Source organism: Melanotaenia boesemani, chromosome 24, assembly GCF_017639745.1.
Source record: "Melanotaenia boesemani isolate fMelBoe1 chromosome 24, fMelBoe1.pri, whole genome shotgun sequence".
In the NCBI taxonomy this organism is placed as follows: Eukaryota; Metazoa; Chordata; class Actinopteri; order Atheriniformes; family Melanotaeniidae; genus Melanotaenia; species Melanotaenia boesemani.
The window spans coordinates 1,323,959-1,339,754 of NC_055705.1; the positions used below are offsets into that span (position 1 = coordinate 1,323,959).

Genomic DNA, 15,796 nt, shown 5'->3' on the forward strand with positions numbered 1-15,796 from the left:
TGCATCACACCACGTTTTTTAAACAGGCAACACAAGGAGCAGTATTTTAGTTAGTAGTAGTCTGCCTGCAGCAGATAAAGAAGACTTCTGGATCTGTTTCATGGAGGTCTACGGCCTGCAGCAGATAAAGAAGACTTCTGGATCTGCTTCATGGAGGTCTACGGCCTGCAGCGGATAAAGAAGACTTCTGGTTCTGCTTCATGGAGGTCTACGGCCTGCAGCGGATAAAGAAGACTTCTGGTTCTGCTTCATGGAGGTCTACGGCCTGCAGCGGATAAAGAAGACTTCTGGTTCTGCTTCATGGAGGTCTACGGCCTGCAACGGATAAAGAAGACTTCTGGTTCTGCTTCATGGAGGTCTACGGCCTGCAGCAGATAAAGAAGACTTCTGGATCTGCTTCATGGAGGTCTACAGCCTGCAGCAGATAAAGAAGACTTCTGGATCTGCTTCATGGAGGTCTACGGCCTGCAGCAGATAAAGAAGACTTCTGGACCTGCTTCATGGAGGTCTACAGCCTGCAGCGGATAAAGAAGACTTCTGGTTCTGCTTCTTGGAGGTCTACGGCCTGCAGCGGATAAAGAAGACTTCTGGACCTCCTTCATGGAGGTCTACGGCCTGCAACAGATATAAAAGACTTCTGGATCTGCTTCATGGAGGTCTACGGCCTGCAACAGATAAAGAAGACTTCTGGTTCTGCTTCATGGAGGTCTACGGCCTGCAGCAGATAAAGAAGACTTCTGGATCTGCTTCATGGAGGTCTACAGCCTGCAGCAGATAAAGTTCTCTGGATCTGCTTCCTGGAGGTCTACAGCCTGCAGCAGGTAAAGAAGACTTCTGGACCTGCTTCATGGAGGTCTATGGCCTGCAGCAGATAAAGAAGACCTCTGATTCTGCTTCATGGAGGTCTACAGCCTGCAGCAGATAAAGTCCTCTGGATCTGCGTAATGGAGGTCTACAGCCTGCAGCAGATAAAGAAGACTTCTGGATCTGCTTCATGGAGGTCTACAGCCTGCAGCAGATAAAGAAGACTTCTGGATCTGCTTCATGGAGGTCTACGGCCTGCAGCAGATAAAGAAGACTTCTGGATCTGCTTCATGGAGGTCTACAGCCTGCAGCGGATAAAGAAGACTTCTGGATCTGCTTCATGGAGGTCTACAGCCTGCAGCGGATAAAGTCCTCTGGATCTGCTTCATTGAGGTCTACAGCCTGCAGCAGATAAAGTCCTCTGGATCTGCTTCATGGAGGTCTACAGCCTGCAGCAGGTAAAGAAGACTTCTGGACCTGCTTCATGGAGGTCTATGGCCTGCAGCAGATAAAGATGACCTCTGGTTCTGCTTCATGGAGGTCTACAGCCTGCAGCAGATAAAGTCCTCTGGATCTGCGTAATGGAGGTCTACAGCCTGCAGCAGATAAAGAAGACTTCTGGATCTGCTTCATGGAGGTCTACGGCCTGCAGCAGATAAAGAAGACTTCTGGATCTGCTTCATGGAGGTCTACGGCCTGCAGCAGATAAAGAAGACTTCTGGTTCTGCTTCATGGAGGTCTACGGCCTGCAGCAGATAAAGAAGACTTCTGGATCTGCTTCATGGAGGTCTACGGCCTGCAGCAGATAAAGAAGACTTCTTGTTCTGCTTCATGGAGGTCTACGGCCTGCAGCAGATAAAGTCCTCTGGATCTGCTTCATGGAGGTCTACAGCCTGCAGCAGATAAAGTCCTCTGGATCTGCTTCATGGAGGTCTACGGCCTGCAGCAGATAAAGACGACTTCTGGACCTGCTTCATAGAGGTCTACGGCCTGCAGCAGATAAAGAAGACTTCTGGTTCTGCTTCATGGAGGTCTACGGCCTGCAGCGGATAAAGAAGACTTCTGGTTCTGCTTCATGGAGGTCTACGGCCTGCAGCGGATAAAGAAGACTTCTGGTTCTGCTTCATGGAGGTCTACGGCCTGCAACGGATAAAGAAGACTTCTGGTTCTGCTTCATGGAGGTCTACGGCCTGCAACGGATAAAGAAGACTTCTGGTTCTGCTTCATGGAGGTCTACGGCCTGCAGCAGATAAAGAAGACTTCTGGATCTGCTTCATGGAGGTCTACAGCCTGCAGCAGATAAAGTTCTCTGGATCTGCTTCATGGAGGTCTACAGCCTGCAGCGGATAAAGAAGACTTCTGGATCTGCTTCATTGAGGTCTACGGCCTGCAGCAGATAAAGAAGAATTCTGGACCTGCTTCATGGAGGTCTACAGACTGCAGCGTATAAAGAAGACTTCTGGTTCTGCTTCTTGGAGGTCTACGGCCTGCAGCGGATAAAGAAGACTTCTGGACCTCCTTCATGGAGGTCTACGGCCTGCAACAGATATAAAAGACTTCTGGATCTGCTTCATGGAGGTCTACGGCCTGCAACAGATAAAGAAGACTTCTGGTTCTGCTTCATGGAGGTCTACGGCCTGCAGCAGATGAAGAAGACTTCTGGATCTGCTTCATGGAGGTCTACAGCCTGCAGCAGATAAAGTTCTCTGGATCTGCTTCATGGAGGTCTACGGCCTGCAGCAGATAAAGAAGATTTCTGGATCTGCTTCATGGAGGTCTACGGCCTGCAGCAGATAAAGAAGACTTCTGGATCTGCTTCATGGAGGTCTACGGCCTGCAACAGATAAAGAAGACTTCTGGTTCTGCGTAACGGAGGTCTACGGCCTGCAGCAGATAAAGAAGACTTCTGGATCTGCTTCATGGAGGTCTACGGCCTGCTGCAGATAAAGAAGACTTCTGGTTCTGCTTCATGGAGGTCTACGGCCTGCAGCAGATAAAGAAGACTTCTGGATCTGCGTAATGGAGGTCTACGGCCTGCAGCAGATAAAGAAGACTTCTGGTTCTGCGTAATGGAGGTCTACGGCCTGCAGCAGATAAAGAAGACTTCTGGATCTGCTTCATGGAGGTCTACGGCCTGCAGCAGATAAAGAAGACTTCTGGTTCTGCTTCATGGAGGTCTACGGCCTGCAGCAGATAAAGAAGACTTCTGGATCTGCTTCATGGAGGTCTACGGCCTGCAGCAGATAAAGAAGACTTTTGGTTCTGCTTCATGGAGGTCTACGGCCTGCAGCAGATAAAGAAGACTTCTGGATCTGCTTCATGGAGGTCTACAGCCTGCAGCAGATAAAGAAGACTTCTGGATCTGCTTCATGGAGGTCTACGGCCTGCAGCAGATAAAGAAGACTTCTGGATCTGCTTCATGGAGGTCTACGGCCTGCAGCAGATAAAGAAGACTTCTTTTTCTGCTTCATGGAGGTCTACGGCCTGCAGCAGATAAAGAAGACTTCTGGTTCTGCTTCATGAAGGTCTACAGCCTGCAGCAGATAAAGTCCTCTGGATCTGCTTCATGGAGGTCTACAGCCTGCAGCAGATAAAGTCCTCTGGATCTGCTTCATGGAGGTCTACAGCCTGCAGCAGATAAAGACAACTTCTGGACCTGCTTCATGGAGGTCTACGGCCTGCAGCAGATAAAGAAGACTTCTGGTTCTGCTTAATGGAGGTCTACGGCCTGCAGCGGATAAAGAAGACTTCTGGTTCTGCTTCATGGAGGTCTATGGCCTGCAGCGGATAAAGAAGACTTCTGGTTCTGCTTCATGGAGGTCTACGGCCTGCAGCGGATAAAGAAGACTTCTGGTTCTGCTTCATGGAGGTCTACGGCCTGCAGCGGATAAAGAAGACTTCTGGTTCTGCTTCTTGGAGGTCTATGGCCTGCAGCGGATAAAGAAGACTTCTGGATCTGCTTCATGGAGGTCTACGGCCTGCAGCGGATAAAGAAGACTTCTGGATCTGCTTCATGGAGGTCTACGGCCTGCAGCGGATAAAGAAGACTTCTGGATCTGCTTCATGGAGGTCTACGGCCTGCAGCAGATAAAGAAGACTTCTGGTTCTGCTTCATGGAGGTCTACGGCCTGCAGCGGATAAAGAAGACTTCTGGATCTGCTTCATGGAGGTCTACGGCCTGCAACAGATAAAGAAGACTTCTGGATCTGCTTCATGGAGGTCTACGGCCTGCAGCGGATAAAGAAGACTTCTGGATCTGCTTCATGGAGGTCTACGGCCTGCAGCGGATAAAGAAGACTTCTGGATCTGCTTCATGGAGGTCTACGGCCTGCAGCGGATAAAGAAGACTTCTGGATCTGCTTCATGGAGGTCTACGGCCTGCAGCAGATAAAGAAGACTTCTGGTTCTGCTCTCATTGGTCCTCTTGGTGACTTATTTAAACATACTTTAAAGTTTTTACCACAATTACTCGTTATATTATTTCAGTGTTGAAATTTCCATCAAACATGTAAAATTCTTTCTCTACATGACTTAAAGATATTTTGCCACAACGTCAGTGTTTCATTATATCACATGTTCACTTTCTCTATTTTCTTTTATTGAAGTTTTATTTGTTTAACATTGTGCTGCTGCTGTTAATTCTGACTGAGAATTTCAATAAAAACTTTTATGAAAAAGTAAAACTGTCAAACTTCTTTTAACAATCATGTTTCTATTCAGTGTTTATTTCCACAAGATGTTTAATGTAATTAAAATTTAAAGTAATTTTCATTATTAAACTGACGCTGGTTATTTATGTTCTTAAGAAGCAACGAAGAGTCAAAAAGACTTTAAGAATGTCTTTAACACACTTTATTATTCATGTTTAAATAACATGGACAAAAACAAAGAAAATAAAAAGCACATTTTTACTGCACAAATAATATAAAAAAAACTTCCAACTGTCTGACTGTACACACACATCATCTTCATCATCTTCATCATCGTCATCATCGTCATCATCTTCATCATGTGTCTCATCCTCTGATCAGCTGATCTCCTGCCTCTCCAGCCTCTCTGGTGTGTATCTGAAGCTTTCCTCTCCAGCATCAGGAGTCCTCTTCATGGTCTGTGGATCTCCAGGGTCTGCATCCTGGTGGACTTCATGGTCTGTAGATCTCCAGGGTCTGCATCCTGGTGGACTTAATGGTCTGTAGATCTCCAGGGTCTCATTCTGGTGGACTTCATGGTCTGTAGATCTCCAGGGTCTGCATCCTGGTGGACTTCATGGTCTGTAGATCTCCAGGGTCTGTATCCTGGTGGACTCCATGGTCTGTAGATCTCCAGGGTCTGCATCCTGGTGTCCTCTTCATGGTCTGTAGATCTCCAGGGTCTGCATCCTGGTGTCCTCTTCATGGTCTGTAGATCTCCAGGGTCTGCATCCTGGTGGACTCCATGGTCTGTAGATCTCCAGGGTCTCATCCTGGTGGACTTCATGGTCTGTAGATCTCCAGGGTCTGCATCCTGGTGGACTCCATGGTCTGTAGATCTCCAGGGTCTCATCCTGGTGGACTTCATGGTCTGTAGATCTCCAGGGTCTGCATCCTGGTGGACTTCATGGTCTGTAGATCTCCAGGGTCTGCATCCTGGTGGACTCCATCTCTGCTGCTGCAGCGTTTCTTTCCTCAGCTGATCGTCTTCTTCGTCCTGCAGACCTGCAGCGTTTGTGGGTGGACCTGATGTGTCCTAGAAGCAGGGATGGTGTCCAGTCTGAGCCTCCATCATTTCTTAAGCTGGTTGACCTGCAACCACGTTTGTTAATAAAAAACTAGTTAACACTGGATGCTTCCATTAGTTCCACAATCTGAACCACTTCATCCAACCAGTTAACATCCATCAGGTCTCAGAGAACTCTTGGTATTTACCTGCATCTTTAAAATCATTCACTCTGTTTTATATAAAGATGATTAAATAAAATAAACTCTGATCAAACACAAACAGATGAACTCGTTTCTATTTCCCTCCCTCTTTGCCTCTAGTTTACAAGTGAAGCCAATGTGAACATAATGACTTTAAAAAGCCAAATAAAGTAAATTTATTAACATTACACAATAAAAACAGTAAAAACTCTCCTACTTTCCTTTATGAAAATGCAGACAGCAAACAGCATGAAGGGAGATGGAGGTGAAGGTGGTGTCCTTCCCTCACCTCTGCTACCGGCCGTCCGACGTCTCGGTTACATCCTCCACCTGCCGTCCACAGCCTCGTTTATAAGTGGGAAACCAAACAAATCTAACGTTGTGGCTACTTTTCTTTTTTATCGTGTGAGTTTGTCTTTCACACAACACGAGACTCCCGTTTTATCAAAGATTAGAACGCAGCAGAGACGATAAACAGCTGTTTACAGCGAGGATGCAACCAACATGGCGACCTGCTGCTGCCTCCCGAGTGTGACGTCAGCTGACGCAGACCGATAAAGTCTGAGTGATACACATGCAGATGTTCCAGCTGTGTTTGGCTGCCTTTTGGAGAGGAGGCTTTTACGGTGGTGTAGCAAACAAAACAGCAGCTGGAAACTTATAGTCTCTAGAAGTGGACTCACCTGGTCTACCAAACGTTTCACCATTAATGAGCATTCAAAGTGAAGTTCTGACCCGCTTGGTCCATTATGGGTCGCGGGTAAGCTGGAGCCCATCCCAGCATTAACAGGTGAGAGGCAGGTACACCGGGACAGGTCACCAGTCCATCGCAGGGCCAACACATAGGGGACAAACAACCATTCACACACACACACACTACAGGAACAAACAACCATTCACACACACACACACTACAGGAACAAACAACTATTCACACACACACACACTACAGGGACAAACAACCATTCACACACACACACACTACAGGGACAAACAACCACTCACACACACACACACTACAGGGACAAACAACCATTCACACACACACACACTACAGGGACAAACAACCACTCACACACACACACACTACAGGGACAAACAACCATTCACACACACACACACTACAGGGACAAACAACCACTCACACACACACACACTACAGGGACAAACAACCATTCACACACACACACACTACAGGGACAAACAATCATTCACACACACACACACACACTACAGGGACAAACAACCATTCACACACACACACACTACAGGAACAAACAACCATTCACACACACACACACTACAGGGACAAACAACCACTCACACACACACACACTACAGGGACAAACAACCATTCACACACACACACACTACAGGGACAAACAACCATTCACACACACACACACTACAGGGACAAACAACCAATCACACACACACACTACAGGGACAAACAACCAATCACACACACACACTACAGGGACAAACAACCGTTCACACACACACACACTACAGGGACAAACAACCAATCACACACACACACTACAGGGACAAACAACCGTTCACACACACACACACACTACAGGGACAAACAACCATTCACACACACACACACTACAGGGACAAACAACCGTTCACACACACACACACTACAGGGACAAACAATCATTCACACACACACACACACACACACTACAGGGACAAACAACCATTCACACACACACACACACACACACTACAGGGACAAACAACCGTTCACACACACACACACACACACACACTCCTAGGGAGAATTTAGAGTCATCAATTAACCTAACATTACGTCTTTGGACACATCTTTAAAATCTTTCTGTTTATTTTCTGTCCACTGGATGAGCATCGTGCTCCCGCCATGGCGGACAAAGTCCCAGGATGCACCAGCTTGGATGGGCAATGTGTGAGCATTTAAACTGACCAATCAGAGGATTAGACACGTCAGCCACAGCCTCCACTTCCGGAGTGTCAGAACTGCAGCAGCTGCGTGAGGGAGGACTGTTTAGCCGAGCGTGCAGAGACAGAGCTGAGCGGGACACTGCTGCGAGGACGTTGGTCCACATGTGTGAACACAGTGGATCGATGGGTGATTCTGTTTGCAAAGACTGTGTTATTCCCTCGCAGTGCAGAAATGCCTCCTCGAGACGTGTGTTTTAACTCGCGGGTACTAATTTACTCGCTCATATCACGTACTCGCGCGCGGTGATCCCCGTGCACGTGCATTGTTTTCATGCGCGCTGCTTTTTGAACTGAAAAAACACCATATATATGGTTCCATCTCTAAATTTGAATACATCTTTAAAATTTACCACTTTGTCCTGCAGAGCAAAGATTTGCAGGATATATTTATTGGATCATGTAAAACATGTGAAACAGGCAAACTTTCGCTCTACTTTTTCAGAAGTAAGAAATTATCTCAACAAGTAATTCCGTAGCTGTTTTGGCTCCAGACTTGTTTGTGTTTGTTTGTCCCTGTAGTGTGTGTGTGTGTGTGTGTGTGTGAATGGTTGTTTGTTTTGGCTCCAGACTTGCTACAGTTTTCCTCTGGATGGTCCTCGTCCAACCCAGGAAGTTTGCTCAGGATTCGTCAAAGCATCAGTGAAACTTCTTTTTAATTTAGTCAAAAACTTCATTTAAGATTTTTAATTCAGTAAATATAAATCTGAGGAGCACAAAACATAAATAAATAAAATCACAACCCTCTAAACAATAATGATCAAATATCAAATATTGGGTTTGCTCCAGAATCAGCATTCCCAGCACACCTGACACAATCCTGGCCATCCCACATTTCTTCAGGATTTTTGAGGGAAAATCTCAGGATTTATAATTGTTTTTAAAAAACGTTGCCTTCGACATGGTTGTTGGGCCTCGGGTTCTGGCCCACAACATGGCCAGAGATTGCGTCGCGTCTGGAACAAGGGGTGCGTGGAACGATGGCGATCAGAGATGGTCAGAGACCACGATGACCTCAGTCCTCCTTAGAACTTCATGCAGGTCTAGTTATGATTGTCTTTTTACTGCTGATAGACCCAAAGACTGTAGCCAGACACGCTTAGGAGGGATTCATTTTATTATTACTGTCATTATTATTGTTTCCAGTTTTAACTTAATTGTTTTAATTGATGAGTAGAATGATCGTTGAATGAGTGTAACTCCATCTTTGCTTCAACTACTTATTCTCTCTTAGCAAATGACTCTGGTGAACATATTATTCTTATTTTATTAGATTTAACAGCAGCTTTTGACACTGTGGACCACAACACTTTAGTGGCTTGGTTATGCCACCTCGTGGGCATCGGTGGTACTGCATTGGAGTGGTTCAAGTCTTATCTCTCCGACAGAAGCATGAGTGTGACCTCTGGAAACTTTGAATCCAGCTCTGCTCCACTTCCTTATGGGATTCCCCAGGGGTCGATTTTAGGGCCTCTGCTCTTCTCTTTGTATTTACTGCCCCTGGGCTCAATCCTGAGAAGGCATGGCATCTCTTATCACTTTTATGCTGACGACAGTCAGATGTATATGCCCCTTAAAAAGAAACAGTCTTTCTCCCTTGCCCCTCTTCTGGCATGTCTCAAAGACATAAAAGCCTGGTTGGCCCTAAACTTTTTATTCCTTAATGAGGAAAAAACTGAAGTGATGGTGTTTGGTCCCAGTAGCTTTTGTGAACCCTGCACCATTGATTTGGGTCCTTTGGCAGGTTTTTTAAAGCCAACAGTCTCAAACTTGGGTTTTAAGATGGACAGTGATTTTAAACTGGATAGTCAAATCAGCTCTGTAGTGAAGTCCAGCTTTTTCCACATCAGGCAGCTTGCTAAGGTCAAACCTTTTCTTAATAAACAACACTTTGAAACAGTAATCCATGCCTTCATTACATCTCGGCTGGATTATTGTAATGCTCTTTACTTTGGGGTTAGCCAGTCCTCCCTCGCACGTCTCCAGTTAGTGCAAAATGCAGCTGCACGCCTCCTAGCTGGAGTACGTAAGAGGGAGCACATAACCCCGTCCTGGCCTCACTTCACTGGCTGCCAGGGCACTACAGAGTTCATTTTAAGATTCTTTTATTTGTTTTTAAATCTTTAAATGGTCTGGCGCCTCCTTACCTCTCTGAGCTACTCCACCCCTATGCTCCTGCTCGGTGCCTCAGGTCAGCTGACCTGCTGCTCCTGGACGTACCGAAGTCCAAACGGAAGCTCAGGGGGGATTGAGCTTTTTCAGTCGCTGGTCCAAAACTGTGGAATGAGCTCCCTCTCCACATTAGACAAGCTTCTTCATTGTCTATTTTTAAAACTTATCTTAAAACCCATTTTTATTCTTTGGCTTTCAGCCCAGTATGAGACTGTTCCTGTTTTAGTGTACAGTGGTTTGTTTTACTTATTGGTTTTATTTGTTCATATTTATTCTTTTAAAATTTGCTTATTGTTTTAAAAACCATTTTTAAAACAATGAACAATTATTTTATTATATTTTATGATATTATTTATTTCCTGGTTGATTTTTGTACGTTATGTGTTGCTTTGTCCATTTATGTACAGCACTTTGTTTCAGCTGTGGTTGTTTTAAAGGGCTTTATAAATAAAGTTGAGTTGAGTTGAGTTATTCTAACAAAGTGTTCTGCTCAGTGTTTATGTTGCTGTGGACTCTTGCATTTTGATGATTTGTCTTTTTTTGGCTTGAATGTGTTTTATTTGATTTATTCCAGTGTAAAGCCTGTAAACATTTCTGCTATAACTGTATAAAAGCTGCAGTTTGTCTGCAGTAACATCTTCTGGCCACAGGATGGAGCCATTTCACCTGCTGTAGTTTAAACTGTTGTACTGATGGTACTACAGAGGTACACATCAAGTACTTGTACTTCTTCTTTAGTTTGATTTTTATTAACATTTTTAAGCTTTAAAAGCCTTTGAGAGCTAAAACAGGAGTTAAGTACAGATTAATAGAATATTACATATTAACTGGTGGGAAATTCATCCTAAAGTTACTAAAGATTTTAATGGAGCGTTTATTATATAAATATTCAGTCTTTTATGCTGATGGTGAATCATTTCCAGATCTCATCAACCCAAATTTTATGTAGAAGATAAACAACATCTGAGATGATGAAGCTGAGACATTTAATCTTTTCATAGAAAATATGAGCTGATAGTTCCAGGGTGATGTTTGGTACGGTGTAAAAAGTAGTTCCTGGATAATGTTCGGCACCGTGTAAAAAATAGTTCCAGGGTGATGTTCGGTACGGTGTAAAAAGTAGTTCCTGGATAATGTTCGGCATGGTGTAAAAAGTAGTTCCAGGGTGATGTTCGGCACGGTGTAAAAAGTAGTTCCAGGATGATGTTCAGCACGGTGTAAAAAGTAGTTCCAGGGTGATGTTCGGCACGGTGTAAAAAGTAGTTCCAGGGTGATGTTCGGCACGGTGTAAAAAGTAGTTCCAGGGTGATGTTCGGCACGGTGTAAAAAGTAGTTCCTGGGTGATGTTCAGCACGGTGTAAAAACTAGTTCCAGGGTGATGTTCAGCATGGTGTAAAAAGTAGTTCCAGGGTGACGTTCAGCATGGTGTAAAAAGTAGTTCCAGGGTGACGTTCAGCATGGTGTAAAAAGTAGTTCCAGGGTGACGTTCAGCATGGTGTAAAAAGTAGTTCCAGGGTGATGTTCAGCATGGTGTAAAAAGTAGTTCCAGGGTGACGTTCTGCATGGTGTAAAAAGTAGTTCCAGGGTGATGTTCTGCATGGTGTAAAAAGTAGTTCCAGGGTGATATTCAGCATGGTGTAAAAAGTAGTTCCAGGGTGACGTTCTGCATGGTGTAAAAAGTAGTTCCAGGGTGGTGTTCTGCAAGGTGTAAAAAGTAGTTCCAGGGTGGTGTTCTGCATGGTGTAAAAAGTAGTTCCAGGGTGATGTTCTGCATGGTGTAAAAAGTAGTTCCAGGGTGGTGTTCAGCACGATGTAAAAAGTAGTTCCAGGGTGATGTTCAGCACGGTGTAAAAAGTAGTTCCAGGGTGACGTTCTGCATGGTGTAAAAAGTAGTTCCAGGGTGGTGTTCTGCATGGTGTAAAAAGTAGTTCCAGGGTGACGTTCTGCATGGTGTAAAAAGTAGTTCCAGGGTGGTGTTCTGCATGGTGTAAAAAGTAGTTCCAGGGTGATGTTCAGCATGGTGTAAAAAGTAGTTCCAGGGTGACGTTCTGCATGGTGTAAAAAGTAGTTCCAGGGTGGTGTTCTGCATGGTGTAAAAAGTAGTTCCAGGGTGGTGTTCTGCATGGTGTAAAAAGTAGTTCCAGGGTGATGTTCTGCATGGTGTAAAAAGTAGTTCCAGGGTGGTGTTTAGCACGATGTAAAAAGTAGTTCCAGGGTGATGTTCAGCATGGTGTAAAAAGTAGTTCCAGGGTGATGTTCGGCATGGTGTAAAAAGTAGTTCCAGGGTGATGTTCGGCATGGTGTAAAAAGTAGTTCCAGGGTGACGTTCTGCATGGTGTAAAAAGTAGTTCCAGGGTGATATTCGGCACGGTGTAAAAAGTAGTTCCAGGATGACGCCATAGGCACTAATGCAGCCCCATCCCATCAGAGATGCAGCTTTTCACCTGTCCACTGATAACAAGCTGGATGCTCCCTCTCCTCTTTAGTCTGCAGGACACGCCGTCCATGCTTTCCACAAACTAGTTCACATCTTCATCCAGGTTTCCAATTTGCTTCAGACCATTTTAAATGAACTTTGGTCCAGAGAAGGATCACTTTAACTTTAACGACTTGAATTGGGATACCCCCGTCAATAAATGAACATTACACACAAACCACACAGAAAACTCACTTAACCAAACCCTTTATTCCACCTTTAATCATCTTTAATGAAAATGGAAATAAAACATCAAAGAAAACCAAAAACAGCCAAACATCTGCACCATCCAGTCATATTTAAACAGAACTGAACAATCAGGGCCTCAGACAAACCTCCGATCTCATGCCAGGTAGCTCATAACTAACCATCCTAACTGCCCACATGAAGGAGCTCATTGTGATCAAACATGCCCCAGCCCCATCTTTTCACCCAAAACATCCCACCTCCCCTCCCTCCAGGTCGGAACCAAGCTCCTCATCTGTCACCAGCCTGATAACAACCAGCATCTGATGGATCTGTGCTGGTCCGGACTGCAGCTCTGTGGGTACTCATGGTTCTCCAGGATAAGCCGGGGCCCAACATGCAAGTAGTTTCCTTTATCCCTGTTTTCATAGACAACAAAAAGACTGATAAATGTTCAGAGAATCCAGATTCACCCAATACGTTCTATACGTTTATCACATTCTGTGTTCATTCCTCATCAGCCAAAGCCTGCCCAGAACAACACCTGGACAGGTAATGTTTTTAGCACACTGAAGCTAGCTTTGCTAAATGTCACATCTTTGGCTGGAAAAACATTTTAATCAATCAGTACTATTTGCCGATGACACAACTTTTTAGTTGAGAGGTGTGCAGTCCGCCTGATAGAACACAAGCACAATAACCCATACAAACAGTTGCTATAACTTATACGTGCAATAGTGAACTGGGAATCTGTACCACCTCTACTGTGTGCAATGCTTGTCTATATTGTTTTATTTAACTTATCTTATTGTTATTATTGTTATATTTATTACATTCTATTTGCCTCTATTTTGCTTTGTACTTGTATATATTGTGTCTTGTGCTTGTCCTGCTTTACTGTTGGTGTTGTATTGCTGCTGGTACCCAAATTTCCCTGAGGGCTCTCTGAAGGGATTAATAAAGTATTTCTATTCTATTCTATTCTATTCTATTCTATTCCACAGGTAACAATATAGAGCAGATGAAAGAGGTGACCTGAAAAGAACTAGAAACAATGAAACGCTGGTTTAATGCAAACCAATTATCCCTAAATCTGGATAAAACACATTTCATGGTATTTAGTAATAGAGATACAAATTAGAAATGACATTGGATGTAGAAGGCAGTAGTACTGGTAGAGTAAAAGTCTGTACTTAAAGCATCATCAGCTTGACAGGAGGTCCCTATTTCTTTGGCCAATTTTGGCCCTAAATTAGTCAGATAATTATTAAATTGGTTTGTTGTTTTTTTAGGTTAATGAATGATTTGACTTTTTGTTAAAAATTGAGTTGGAATGTCAGCAGTTTGATTTACCTATTTGATTCATTTATTTACTTTACAGTTTCTTGTTCAGGTATCTTGAATCTTCTTTTCTTTTCTCCAGATCCTTGCTTCTCTTGCTATTTCAGCGTTTCTCTTGGTTAGGTGCTCATTCACATCGACATCTGAACCCTTTAATTTTCTGGCATTCCTGATCACCTCCATTTTGTACTTCCTATTAGTAAAGCGGATAATAATATTTGGCTTTTTACTGTGTTTCTGAGGCAAAACATGGCAAGCAGCAATGTTTTTACTGTCCATTATCATGTCTTTGCTGTCAAAGGACTTTATTGCCTGTTGTTCAAGTGTCATCAGATCAGGGTTTGACAGGATTTTGCAGGTTTCCATCCATCTCACTGCCGGCTGCGGCCTGTGCATGGGTACGTTGTATGGCAAATCATCAATTCTTCTTTCCAGCTGATCAATTTTCTTGTCCTTTTCCTGTACCAATTTCTTTAATTGTTTGATTTCCTCAAGCAATTCCTTGAGGCCACTTTGCTCTTTTGCCACATTAGTTATTTCCTGAGACATGAAGCCCAAAGATTTCTTGATATCTTCAATATCCTCAGCCAGTTTTTTACTGGCCATTGTATCCACAAATTTGTCCAGGTTAGTTAGGCTATGCAAGCTAACTTGGTCGTGACTCTCTTCAATATGTGCAGTATAGGCCACTTGAACATGAATGTCTAGATATTAAATCAAAACTCAAAATACTTGCATTCTGGAGTCCATGTTCTTTCAGACAAATGGAAGATTGCTTCAGGTGAGCTGGATGCTGTCTTATTTTCTTGATATAATTAAGATTGTGGAGCTATGTCATTTCACCACGTCAGCATGGCAGCCATCTTGAAATCATCATCAGCTGATGACATCATCTAACCCCCAACCCGAGCAGAACGGGCGAGCTCAGCTGGAGGGATAAACAGGGAAACATGGTGAAGCAAAGCAGCATCCAGGACTGCTGTGCAGTACAGAGAATATTGACTTTGGCTTCAAACGATCATAAAACAGTGATGTGGATAAAAACTATTCTTATTTAAATCATTTTACAGTAAGACGCTCTGATATTCTGATAAAGACACGTATGTTTCTTTCTGCAGGTAATGAGCCGACATAGTCTCCTACACAGAGGAAAGATGAGCTTCAGCTTGTCATAGTGCCTCCATGTGCTGCATGTACACTCAGTACTGCAGCATAACACAGTTTCTAACAACCGCTATGATGACTACTGTTAACTTCTGATACTGCTCATTTATTATTAGAGTTGTGGAAACAGTGCATTTAAATATCAGACTGTTTAAGGAGAAATGACATTACCAACAGTTCCCTACACATAATCGTACTAGAAGAGGTTGTTGGGTTGTATTGCTGTGTGGTGGTGTTGATGGGGGCTGAACACTTCATGGAATTAGATTCTGTATTTTGTCTGTACTGATGTTTATTCTCTTTTGTCTTTATGTTAATGAACCATGTATTTCAATATAAAGTGATTTTACTGTGATAAAATGTACCATATAAATAAAGTTACCATTTCCATCTGTGAGAAGTTAAACAGAACTGTGTTTGTGGTCATCTTAGCACCCAGTTTCATTCGCCTGTAAGGTGAGCAGAGGAAGAGGTTTGTGGCTGTTTCATGAAAAGATTAAAATTAACTTCACTGTGGTTAAAATGTGTCAATGAATCTGCTCAGTTTCTCTGCAACTACTATGAAAACAGAAACTCTTTTCATTTGAGTTGCAATGAATATTTTAGCATCATGTCACAGATTAAAATTTGATTCAGTTATATGTTGATTTATAATCTGTAAAACTGGAATATACTTTCCTTCAGTACTGCTATGAGTAGTTCTACACACAATATACTCTTCTGCCAGAAGTAAAGACTGTTCAGGAAATCCAACAAAAGAAACAAATCA

General features: G+C 43.6%; 1 protein-coding gene across 1 annotated transcript in view; it reads left to right on the forward strand.

Moving 5' to 3' along the window:
* The window catches only part of LOC121635255 (NLR family CARD domain-containing protein 3-like), a 1,000,352-nt gene that overhangs the window by 367,047 nt on the left and 617,509 nt on the right, over window positions 1–15,796 (forward strand). The window lies entirely within an intron of this gene.